The following is a 13808-nucleotide window of genomic DNA, read 5'->3' as shown; positions in this document are numbered from 1 at the left end:
CAGTTCTCTTAAAAAAAAAAAACAGAGGAGGAGCTAAGATGGCGGAAGAGTAGGACGGGGAGAACACTTTCTCCCCCACAAATTCATCAAAAGAACATTTAAACGCCGAGTAAATTCCACAAAACAACTTCTGAATGCCGGCAGAGGACATCAGGCGCCCAGAAAAGCAACCCAAGTCTTCGAAAGGAGGTAGGAAAAAATATAAAAGACAAAGAGACAAAAGAGGGAGGGACCGAGTTCCGTCCCGGGAAGGGAGTCTTAAAAAGAGAGAAGTTTCCAAACACCAGGAAACCTTCTCACTGCCAAATCTGTGCCGAACCTTGGAAGCACAGAGGGCAACATAACACGGAGGAAAAAGAAATAAACAAAACCTGCAGATTGCAAGCCCTATGGTAACTCCCCCAGTGGAGAAGCAGCGCAGACGCCTGCACACACCACTAGCAAGCAGGGGCTGGGCAGGGAGGCGTGGCGCGGGCTGTATCGCTTAGAGTAAGATTCTGGCCTGAATACCCCGAGTGCTATCTGAGCGAAATAATTTGGGCCAGCAAACCAGACTGTGGGATATCTACCACGCGAAAAGCCAGCCCTAACCTAAGACACCACCAGGCCCGCGCACGGAACAAAGGACTGAACAGAGATAGCCGGCTGCAGACCATCCCCCTCCGGTGACAGGCAGCCAGAGCCGGAAGGGGGCAATCGCAGCCCCAGAGAGACATTATCTATAAAACTGTAAGCAGGCTTTTTTGCTAACTAAAACTTTTTGGGGGTCTGGACGGTCAACATCTGCCTGAGAAGGTGCACTGGTTGTACACCTAGATAAACAAGCGGCGGGGAGGCAATAAGTCGCAGCAATGGCGCTCGCCAAACACCTCATCACCTGAGCTGCTCGGACCTGGGAAGGGCACAAGACGCAGGCCCAACCGAGTCTGCGCCTCTGAGGACTACCCGAGTGCGGCTTGGACCCCGGAGGCGCAAGCAGCCCAGGGCCAGCCACGGATGGTTCTTGGAGATGCAACCTAGAGCCTGAGCAGTGTGGGCAGGGAGGCTACACGCACCATGAGCCGGGGCAGACCCAGTGTGGCTGAGGCACTGCGAGCACACGCCAGTGTTATTTGTTTGCAGCGTCCTTCCCTCCCTACAGTGCAACTGAACAAGTGAGCCTAAAAAAAAAACCAAAAGTGTCCACCACCGTCCCCTTTGTGTCAGGGCGGAAACCAGACACTGAAGAGACCAGCAAACAGAAGAAGCTATAACAGAGGGAACCGCCTTGGAAGCTACAGGCAATAGATTAAAACCCTGTGATGTTTTATCAATGGTGCTGTATAGAAGGAGAAGTTTTGAAACTACTGTAAAAATAAGACCGATAACTGGAAGCAGGAGGCTTAAGTCCAAACCCTGACTCCAGGGAACTCCTGACTCCAGGGATCATTAATTGACAGGAGCTCATCAAACGCCTCCATACCTACACTGAAACCAAGCACCACACAAGGGCCAACAAGTTCCAGGGCAAGACATACCAAGAAAATTCTCCAGCAACACAGGAAGACAGCCCTGAGCTCCAAGATACAGGCTGCCCAAAGTCACCCCAAAACCATAGACATCTCATAACTCATTACTGGACACTTCATTGCACTCCAGAGAGAAGAAATCCAGCTCCACCCACCAGAACACCGACACAAGCTTCCCTAAACAAGAAACCTTGACAAGCCACCTGTACAAACCCACACACAGAGAGGAAACGCCACAATAAAGAGAACTCCACAAACTGCCAGAATACAGAAAGGACACCCCAAACTCAGCAATTTAAACAAGATGAAGAGACAGAGGACTACCCAGCAGATAAAGGAACAGGATAAATGCCCACCAAACCAAACAAAAGAGGAAGAGATAGGGAATCTACCTGATAAAGAATTCTGAATAATGATAGTGAAATTGATCCAAAATCTTGAAATCAAAATGGAATCACAGATAAATAGCCTGGAGACAAAGATTGAGATGATGCAAGAAAGGTTTAACAAGGACCTAGAAGAAATAAAAAAGAGTCAATATATAATGAATAATGCAATAAATGAAATAAAAAACACTCTGGAGGCAACAAATAGTAGAATAACAGAGGCATAAGATAGGATTAGTGAATTAGAAGATAGAATGGTAGAAATAAATGAATCAGGAAAAAAGAAAAACGAATTAAAAGAAATGAGGACAATCTCCGAGACCTCCAGGACAATATTAAATGCTACAACATTCGAATCATAGGAGTCCCAGAAGAAGAAGACAGAAAGACCATGAGAAAATACTTGAGGAGATAATAGTTGAAAACTTCCAAAAATAAAATAAAATTTAAAAAAAAAAAGAACACTATTTTAGAGCCAGAAAAAAAAATAAAATAAAATAAAGTCTGACACTGTTAAAAAAAAAAAGAAGAAGAAAAAAGAAAACTTCCTAAAATGGGGAAGGAAATAATCACTCAAGTCCAAGAAACCCAGAGAGTCCCAAACAGGATAAACCCAAGGCGAAACACCCCAAGACACATATTAATCAAATTAACAAAGATCAAACACAAAGAACAAATATTAAAAGCAGCAAGGGAAAAACAACAAATAACATACAAGAGAATTCCCATAAGGATAACGGCTGATCTTTCAATAGAAACTCTTCAAGCCAGGAGGGAATGGCAAGACATACTCAAAATGATGAAAGAAAATAACCTACAGCCCAGATTATTGTACCCAGCAAGGATCTCATTCAAATATGAAGGAGAAATCAAAAGCTTTACAGACAAGCAAAAGCTGAGAGAATTCAGCACTACCAAACCAGCTCTCCAACAAATACTAAAGGATATTCTCTAGACAGGAAACACAAAAACGGTGTATAAATTTGAACCCAAAACAATAAAGTAAATGGCAACGGGATCATACTTATCAATAATTACCTTAAACTTAAATGGGTTGAATGCCCCAACCAAAAGACAAAGACTGGCTGAATGGATATAGAAACAAGACCCCTACATATGCTGTCTACGAGAGACCTACCTCAAAACAGGGGACACATACAGACTGAAAGTGAAGGGCTGGAAAAAGATTTTCCATGCAAATAGGGGCCAAAAGAAAGCAGGAGTAGCAATACTCATATCAGATAAAACAGACTTTAAAACAAAGGCTGTGAAAAGAGACAAAGACGGTCACTACATAATGATCAAAGGATCAATCCAAGAAGAAGATATAACAATTATAAATATATATGCACCCAACACGGGAGCACCGCAATATGTAAGACAAATGCTAACAAGTATGAAAGGAGAAATTAACAATAACACAATAATAGTGGGAGACTTTAATACCCCACTCACACCTATGGATAGATCAACTAAACAGAAAATTAACAAGGAAACACAAACTTTAAATGATACAATAGACCAGTTAGACCTAATTGATATCTACAGGACATTTCATCCCAAAACAATGAATTTCACCTTTTTCTCAAGCACACATGGAACCTTCTCCAGGATAGATCACATCCTGGGCCATAAATCTAGCCTTGGTAAATTCAAAAAAATTGAAATCATTCCAAGCATCTTTTCTGACCACAATGCAGTAAGATTAGACCTCAATAACAGGAGAAAAACTATTAAAAATTCCAACATATGGAGGCTGAACAACACGCTGCTGAATAACCAACAAATCACAGAAGAAATCAAAAAAGAAATCAAAACTTGCATAGAAATGAATGAAAATGAAAACACAACAACCCAAAACCTGTGGGACACTGTAAAAGCAGTCCTAAGGGGAAAGTTCACAGCAATACAGGCATACCTCAAGAAACAAGAAAAAAGTCAAATAAATAACCTAACTCTACACCTAAAGCAACTAGAAAAGGAAGAAATGAAGAACCCCAGGGTTGGTAGAAGGAAAGAAATCTTAAAAATTAGGGCAGAAATAAATGCAAAAGAAACAAAAGAGACCATAGCAAAAATCAATAAAGCCAAAAGCTGGTTCTTTGAAAGGATAAATAAAATTGACAAACCATTAGCCAGACTCATCAAGAAACAAAGAGAGAAAAATCAAATCAATAAAATTAGAAATGAAAATGGAGAGATCACAACAGACAACACAAAAATACAAAGGATCATAAGAGATTACTATCAACAATTATATGCCAATAAAATGGACAATGTGGAAGAAATGGACAAATTCTTAGAAAAGTACAACTTTCCAAAACTGGACCAGGAAGAAATAGAAAATCTTAACAGACCCATCACAAGCATGGAAATTGAAACTGTAATCAGAAATCTTCCAGCAAACAAAAGCCCAGGTCCAGACGGCTTCACAGCTGAATTCTACCAAAAATTTAGAGAAGAGCTAACACCTATCCTACTCAAACTCTTCCAGAAAATTGCAGAGGAAGGTAAACTTCCAAACGCGTTCTATGAGGCCACCATCACCCTAATACCAAAACCTGACAAAGATCCCAGAAAAAAAGAAAACTACAGGCCAATATCACTGATGAACATAGATGCAAAAATCCTTAACAAAATTTTAGCAATAAGAATCCAACAACACATTAAAAAGATCATACACCATGACCAAGTGGGCTTTATCCCAGGGATGCAAGGATTCTTCAATATCCGCAAATCAATTAATGTAATACACCACATTAACAAATTGAAAAATAAAAACCATATGATTATCTCAATAGATGCAGAGAAAGCCTTTGACAAAATTCAACATCCATTTATGATAAAAACTCTCCAGGAAGCAGGAATAGAAGGAACATACCTCAGCATAATAAAAGCTATATATGACAAACCCACAGCAAACATTATCCTCAATGGTAAAAAATTGAAAGCATTTCCTCTAACGTCAGGAACAAGATAAGGGTGCCCCCTTTCAGCATTACTATTCAACATAGTTTTGGAAGTTTTGGCCACAGCAATCAGAGCAGAAAAAGAAAGAAAAGGAATCCAAATTGGAAAAGAAGAAGTAAAACTCTCACTGTTTGCAGATGACATGATCCTCATAGAAAACCCTAAAGACTCCACCAGAAAATTACTAGAACTAATCAATGATTATAGTAAAGTTACAGGATATAAAATCAGCACACAGAAATCCCTTGCATTCCTATACACTAATAATGAGAAAACATAAAGAGAAATTAAGGAAACAATTCCATTCACCATTGCAACGAAAAGAATAAAATACTTAGGAATATATCTACCTAAAGAAACTAAAGACCTATATATAGAAAACTATAAAACACTGGTGAAAGAAATCAAAAAGGACACTAATAGATGGAGAAATAAACCATGTTCATGGATTGTAAGAATCAATATAGTGAAAATGAGTATACTACCCAAAGCAATTTATAGATTCAACGCAATCCCTATCAAGCTACCAATGGTATTCTTCACAGAGCTAGAACAAATAATTTCACAATTTGTACGGAAATACAAAAAACCTCGAATAGCCAAAGCTATATTGAGAAAGAAGGGAACTGGAGGAATCAACCTACATGACTTCAGGCTCTACTACAAAGCCACAGTCATCAAGACAGTATGGTACTGGCACAAAGACAGAAATATAGATCAATGGAACAAAATAGAAAGCCCAGAGATAAATCCATGCACATATGGACACCTTATCTTTGACAAAGGAGGCAAGAATATACAATGGATTAAAGACAATCTCTTTAACAAGTGGTGCTGGGAAAACTGGTCAACCACTTGTAAAAGAATGAAACTAGAACAGTTTCTAACACCATACACAAAAATAAACTCAAAATGGATTAAAGATCTCAACGTAAGACCAGAAACTATAAAACTCCTAGAGGAGAACATAGGCAAAACACTCTCTGACATATATCACAGCAGGATCCTCTATGACCCACCTCCCAGAATATTGGAAATAAAAGCAAAAATAAACAAATGGGACCTAATCAAACTTAAAAGCTCCTGCACAACAAAGGAAACTATAAGCAAGGTGAAAAGACAGCCTTCAGAATGGGAGAAAATAATAGCAAATGAAGCAACTGACAAACAACTAATCTCAAAAATATACAAGCAACTCCTACAGCTCAATTCCAGAAAAATAAATGACCCAATCAAAAAATGGGCCAAAGAACTAAATAGACATTTCTCCAAAGAAGACATACAGATGGCTAACAAACACATGAAAAGATGCTCAACATCACTCATTATCAGAGAAATGCAAATCAAAACCACTATGAGGTACCATTTCATGCCAGTCAGAATGGCTGTGATCCAAAAGTCTACAAGCAATAAATGCTGGAGAGGGTGTGGAGAAAAGGGAACCCTCTTCCACTGTTGGTGGGAATGCAAACTAGTACAGCCACTATGGAGAACAGTGTGGAGATTCCTTAAAAAACTGGAAATAGAACTGCCTTATGATCCAGCAATCCCACTGCTGGGCATACACACCGAGGAAACCAGAATTGAAAGAGACACGTGTACCCCAATGTTCATCGCAGCACTGTTTATAATAGCCAGGACATGGAAGCAACCTAGATGTCCATCAGCAGATGAATGGATAAGAAAGCTGCGGTACATATACACAATGGAGTATTACTCAGTCATTAAAAAGAATACATTTGAATCAGTTCTAATGAGGTGGATGAAACTGGAGCCTATTATACAGAGTGAAGTAAGCCAGAAAGAAAAACACCAATACAGTATACTAACACATATATATGGAATTTAGAAAGATGGTAACAATAACCCTGTATACGAGACAGCAAAAGAGACACTGATGTATAGAACAGTCTTTTGGACTCTGTGGGAGAGGGAGAGGGTGGGATGATTTGGGAGAATGGCATTGAAATACGTATAACATCATATATGGAACGAGTTGCCAGTCCGGGTTCGATGCATGATACTGGATGCTTGGGGCTGGTGCGCTGGGACGACCCAGAGGGATGGTATGGGGAGGGAGGAGGGAGGAGGGTTCAGGATGGGGAACACATGTATACCTGTGGTGGATTCATTTCGATATTTGGCAAAACCAATACAATATTGTAAAGTTTAAAAATAAAATAAAAAATTAAATTAAATTTAAAAAAAACTTTATATATAACACTCGGCTCCCACTCATATTGGTTTAATACATAGCACTAAAGCAGTGTGAGTAGGACACCATTTTAGGCAGGTTGACCAGGCTCAACCTGGTTAGGTATCCCAGAGTATCTGAGCCTAGTACACAGATCTAAAAGTTCATTGTTACTTATTGATAAACTTTTTTTTTCAATCTTCATTTATTTTTACCTTTTTTATTAAAGCATTTTCATTTTCTCTTAAAAAAAAAAATGCTCTTGAATGTGGGTTTTCATTTTCTCCTGTGGGAAAAGTACTTAGGCTAAAAAGAAATTTCTCCTCTCCATCCCCCACCTCCATTTATAATATTTATTGGATTTTCCTGGTTGTAAGAGTAATCCAGCACGTTGTGGAGGCTTTGGAAAAATACCTTTGTGTGGGTGCATTTAGTCCCGAGAATTGGTGACTCTCAGGCACGGTCTGGCATTGCTGGAAACAGGAGCCTGGCTGTCGTTGTCCCAGGAGCACTGAGGGGGACAGACGAGTGCCCAGGGCCACACTGACCGCTGTGCTGTCTAGGAGTGCACTTGGGGGACCCTGGGGGGCCGCTGGCACTCATTCGGAGGCGAAGTTGGCACCAGTACTGACTGTCCTGCAGTTCCCATTTGGCCAGTAAGATCACGGAGACGACAGATTTTCGGTCCACAATTCTACAAAACAGCCACGTTGCCGTCTGTTGGTGCTGTTCTGATGCTTCACTTCTTTTACTGGGGTAAAACCTGTACACTGCGATTCTGTGAGCAGGGGATTTGTAGCCTGTGTGCCTCAGCTGGTAAAGAATCGGCCTCCAATGTAAAAGACCTGGGTTCAATCCCTGGGTTGGGAAGATCCAATGGAGAAGGGAACCAGCTACCCACTCCAGTATTCTGGGCTGGAGAATCCCATGGACTGTATAATCCATGGGGTTGCAAAGAGTTGGACATGACTGAGCGACTTTCACTTTAGAGTGAAAAAATACGAGGTTGATTGCTGCCAGTCACTTCCGGGGTGCAGAGCAGCCCTGAAAATAGGGAGTGGGGGTCTTGAAAGCTTTGTTTAAAAATCAGGGTCACACGGCACTAAGAGAAAGTAGCATGAAATTAGGGTCTCTAATATTTAGCAGTGCTTATTCAGTTGTTTCACAGTGTGTTTCTTCTGTTCATATTTGAATGCCGGTGAAAGCAGAATCCTCATCTTCTCCTTTATCTTCCCTCACGATGGCAAATTGCTGACCCAGTTTTCTGGGTCACCCTGTGTCCTGCCGGTCACTTTCTGGTAGCTGGATGCTGGAGGTGACTGCACAGGCTTTGCTATCAAACCTGGTCTGAACCCTGGTTTTGCCACTGACTCCTTGAAGGTAATGGCACCCCACTCCAGAACTCTTGCCTGGAAAACCCCATGGATGGAGGAGCCTGGTAGGCTGCAGTCCATGGGGTCGCTAAGAGTCAGACACAACTGAGCAACTTCACTTTCACTTTTCACTTTCATGCATTGGAGAAGGAAATGGCAACCCACTCCAGTATTCTTGCCTGGAGAATCCCGGGGATGGGGGAGCCTGGTGGGCTGCCGTCTATGGGGTCGCACAGAGTTGGACACGACTGAAGCGTCTTAGCAGCAGCAGCCTTTGGGGAAGTCGGTTTCCTTCTCATCTGCACAATTGGCATGCTGTAAGTGCCAGTCTTACAAGGATGGTCTTAGGGATGGAAAGGGAAGAGGAGAAAGTGTGTGCTCTGGCACTCATCACATGCAGCTGTTATGATTACTAATATTAATAATCGAGTAAAGAACTGGGCCTGGAAGCAGAGTCCTGAGACAGCGTGAAGAGAAAGGGGAAAGGTGGGCATACCCTCCAAGCTCAGTGTTCCTCTCATCTTCCCCTGCTGAGGTCTTTATGAGCCCTTGAACACACAGAATAGCAGGCACGGTTGTTTAAGGTGGTCTCATTCTCTAGGTAGCAAGTTTTGTGTTTCTTAAAGAACAGTCCTGAAAATTTAAATACAAACGTTGGTCTGCCTGCATGTTTTCCCACTGAAGTTGCCAGGGCTGGAGCACTGAGCAGTACCTCTCTAGAACCAAGCTTTGGGATCTAAATATCTTTGTTTTTCATTCACTAAGTCTTGTCCAACTCTTTGTGACCCCTTGGACTGCAGCACACCAGGCTCCTCTGTCCTCCACTGTCTCCTAGAGTTTGCCCAAATTCATGCCCATTGGGTCAGTGATGCTATCTAAACATCTCATCCTCTGCTGCCCCTCTCCTTTTGCCTTCAGCCTTTCCCAGCATCAGGGTATTTTCCAGTGAGTCAGGACTTTGCATCAAGTGGCCAAAGTATTGGAGCTTCAGCATCAGTCCTTCCAATGAATATTCAGCACTGATCTCCTTTAGGATGGACTGGTTGGATCTCCTTGCAGTCCAAGGGACTCTCAAGAGTGTTCTCCAACACCACAGTTCAAAAGCATCGATTCATCGGTGCTCAGCTTTCTTTATAGTCCAACTCTCACATCCATACATGACCACTGGAAAAACCATAGCCTTGACTATGGTCCAAAGATGGACCTTTGTTGGCAAATAATGTCTCTACTTTTTAATATGCTGTCTAGGTTTGTTACAGCTTTTCTTCCAGAGAGCAAGCATCTTTGAATTTCATGGCTGCAGTCACTGTCCATGGTGGTTTTAGAGCCCCCAAAAATAAAATCTGCCCCTGCTCCCACTTTTTCCCCTTCTGTTTGCCATGAAGTGATGGGACCAGATGCATGATCCTAGTTTTTTAAATATTGAGTTTCAAGTCAGCTTTTTCACTCTCCTCTTTTACCTTCATCAAGAGGCTTCTTAAGTTCCTCTTCACTTTCTGCCATTAGAGTGGTATCATCTGCATATCTGAGGTTGTTGATATTTCTCCTGACAATCTTGATTCCAACTTGTGATTCATCCAGCCCAGTATTTCATATGATGTACTCTGTATTTCACATGATAAGTTAAATAAGCAGAATGGCAATAGACAGCCTTGACGTACTACTTTCCCAATTTTGAACCAGTCCATTGTTCCATGTCTGGTTCTAACCATTGCTTCTCGACCTGCGTACGGGTTTCTCAGGAGGCAGTTAAAGTATTCCCGTCTGTTTAAGCATTTCCCACAGTTTGTTGTCATCCACACAGTCAAAGACTTTAACGTAGTCAATGAAGCAAATGTAGATTTTTTTTTTTTAACTTCCTTGCTTTCTCCATGATCCAGTGAATGTTGATAATTTGACTTCTGGTTCCTCTGCCTTTTCTAAATCCAGCTTGTACATCTGGAAGTTCTCAGTTCACATATTGCTAAAGCCTAACTTGGAGGATTTTGAGCATTACTTTGCTAGCGTGTGACATTGTACGGTAATTGGAACATTCTTTGGCATTGCCCTTCTTTGATATTAGAATGAAAACTGACCTTTTCCAGTCCTCTGGCCTCTGCTGACTTTTCCAAATTTTCTGGCATATTCAGTGTAGCATTTTAATATGTTTGAAAGTGAAAGTCACTCAGTCGTGTCCGACTCTTTGTGACCCCAGAGGCTAACAGTCCATGGGATTCTCTAGGCCAGAATACTGGAGTGGGTAGCCTTTCCCTTCTCCAGGGGATCGTCCCAACCCAGGGATCAAACCCAGGTCTCCCGCACTGCAGACAGATTCTTTACCAGCTGAGCTATCAGATCAGTCACTCAGTCGTGTCCGACTCTTTGCAACCCCATGAATCACAGCACTCCAGGCCTCCCTGTCCATCACCAACTCCCGGAGTTCACTGAGATTTACATCCATCGAGTCAGTGATGCCATCCAGCCATCTCATCCTCTGTCGTCCCCTTCTCCTCTTGCCCCCAATCCCTCCCAGCATCAGAGTCTTTTCCAATGAGTCAACTCTTCGCATGAGGTGGCCAAAGTACTGGAGTTTCAGCTTTAGCATCATTCCTTCCAAAGAAATCCCAGGGTTGATCTCCTTCAGAATAGACTGGTTGGATCTCCTTGCAGTCCAAGGGACTCTCAAGGGTCTTCTCCAACACCACACTTCAAAAGCATCAATTCTTCGGCGCTTAGCCTTCTTCACAGTCCAACTCTCACATCCATACATGACCACAGGAAAAACCATAGCCTTGACTAGCCAGACCTTTGTTGGCAAAGTAATGTCTCTGCTTTTGAATATGCTATCTAGGTTGGTCATAACTTTCCTTCCAAGGAGTAAGCATCTTTTAATTTCATGGCTGCAGTCACCATCTGCAGTGATTTTGGAGCTCTGAGCGATCAAGCCTCGTCTCTGGCCCCGGATTGAATTCTTCTCCTCCGGGGGCCAAGAATCCCGGTGTCTTCACGTGATTCAACAACAACCTTTCATCTTGGGGGCTCGTCCGGGATCCTTCAGGACAAGGTTGGTGAGGAGATACCCCTTGTCCAAGGTAAGGAGCAATGGCTGTGCTTTGCTGGAGCAGCCGTGAAGAGATACCCCACTCCCAAGGTAAGAGAAACCTAAGTAAGACGGTAGGTGTTGCAAGAGGGCATCAGAGGGCAAACACACTGAAACCATATTCACAGAAAACTAGTCAATCTAATCACACTAGGACCACAGCCTTGTCTAACTCAATGAAACTAAGCCATGCCCGTGGGGCAACCCAAGATGGGCGGGTCATGGTGGAGAGCTCTGACAGAATGTGGTCCACTGGAGAAGGGAATGGCAAACCACTTCAGTATTCTTGCCTTGAGAACCCCATGAACACTATGAAAAGGCAAAATGATAGGATACTGAAAGAGAAACTCCCCAGGTCAGTAGGTGCCCAGTATGCTACTGGAGATCAGTGGAGAAATAACTCCAGAAAGAATGAAGGGATGGAGCCAAAGCAAAAAGAATACCCAGCTGTGGATCTGACTGGTGATAGAAGCAAGGTCCGATGCTGTAAAGAGCAATATTGCATAGGAACCTGAAATGTCAGGTCCATGAATCAAGGCAAATTGGAAGTGGTCAAACAAGAGATGGCAAGAGTGAATGTCGACATTCTAGGAATCAGCGAACTGAAATGGACTGGAATGGGTGAATTTAACTCAGATGACCATTATATCTACTACTGAGGTCAGGAATCCCTCAGAAGAAATGGAGTAGCCATCGTGGTCAACAAAAGAGTCCGAAATGCAGTACTTGGATGCAATCTCAAAAACGACAGAATGATCTCTGTTCATTTCCAAGGCAAACCATTCAATATCACAGTAATCCAAGTCTATGCCCCAACCAGTAACGCTGAAGAAGCTGAAGTTGAACGGTTCTATGAAGACCTACAAGACCTTCTAGAACTAACACCCAAAAAAGATGTCCTTTTCATTATAGGGGACTGGAATGCAAAAGTAGGAAGTCAAGAAACACCTGGAGTAGCAGGCAAATTTGGCCTTGGAATACGGAATGAAGCAGGGCAAAGACTAATAGAGTTCTGCCAAGAAAATACACTGGTCATAACAAACACCCTCTTCCAACAACACAAAAGAAGACTCTATACATGGACATCACCAGATGGTCAACACCGAAATCAGATTGATTATATTTGCAGTCAAAGATGGAGAAGCTCTATACAGTCAGCAAAAACAAGACCGGGAGCTGACTGTGGCTCAGACCATGAACTCCTTATTGCCAAATTCAGACTTAAATTGAAGAAAGTAGGGAAAACCACTAGACCATTCAGGTATGACCTAAATCAAATCCCTTATGATTATACAGTGGAAGTGAGAAATAGATTTAAGGGCCTAGATCTAATAGATACAGTGCCTGATGAACTATGGACTGAGGTTCGTGACATTGTACAGGAAACAGGGATCAAGACCATCCCCATGGAAAAGAAATGCAAAAAAGCAAAATGGCTGTCTGGGGAGGCCTAACAAATAGCTGTGAAAAGAAGAGAAGCGAAAAGCAAAGGAGAAAAGGAAAGATACAAGCATCTGAATGCAGAGTTCCAAAGAATAGCAAGAAGAGATAAGAAAGCCTTCTTCAGCGATCAATGCAAATAAATAGAGGGAAACAACAGAATGGGAAAGACTAGAGATCTCTTCAAGAAAATCACAGATACCAAAGGAACATTTCATGCAAAGATGGGCTCGATAAAGGACCGAAATGGTATGGACCTAACAGAAGCAGAAGATATTATGAAGAGATGGCAAGAGCTATCAGGGAAACCCCAAATATGTTTATTACTAAGTAGTTATTGGTACTTTGAAGATGGGTTTGGGTTTTGGAAATCAGACATCATTTGGTGCCCACAGTGGGGAATAAGATTAGGTGGATAGTTTATCAGGTTGGTCAGAAACAAAGAGTTGTGGAAGCATTCTCCAAAGACGAACTCTGAGATGTTTTGCTCACTGGCTCAAGTCTGATCATTTGGGTATAAAAATCCTAATGTGCTTGTTAAGAATCATTATGGTTACCCATCCCAGTTGTCCCCTTCCTCCTCCTAAAGGTGTTAGAGAAAGAAGACAGACTTCCATTGTGTCTGAATTCCGCACTTTCAGTGGGCAGAGGAGGTGTGTTGCTGTGATAACCCCAGCACCCCCGGCTCCTCACATCAGGCCAGGAGATGAGAGGAAAATGAACTGACTGAGAAATTCCCAATCCCGTTTGTGTGCATAGACACGCAAAGTCTGGTTCAGAAGACTGCCCAATTCCCAGCTCAGATTCTGAGACCTTTTTTCTGCCCTCCCCCCCCCCACTATTGATCATTAAAAAGTT

This window comes from Bubalus bubalis, chromosome 21, assembly GCF_019923935.1.
Source record: "Bubalus bubalis isolate 160015118507 breed Murrah chromosome 21, NDDB_SH_1, whole genome shotgun sequence".
Lineage (NCBI taxonomy): Eukaryota > Metazoa > Chordata > Mammalia > Artiodactyla > Bovidae > Bubalus > Bubalus bubalis.
Note: the sequence above shows the minus strand (reverse complement) of the source record.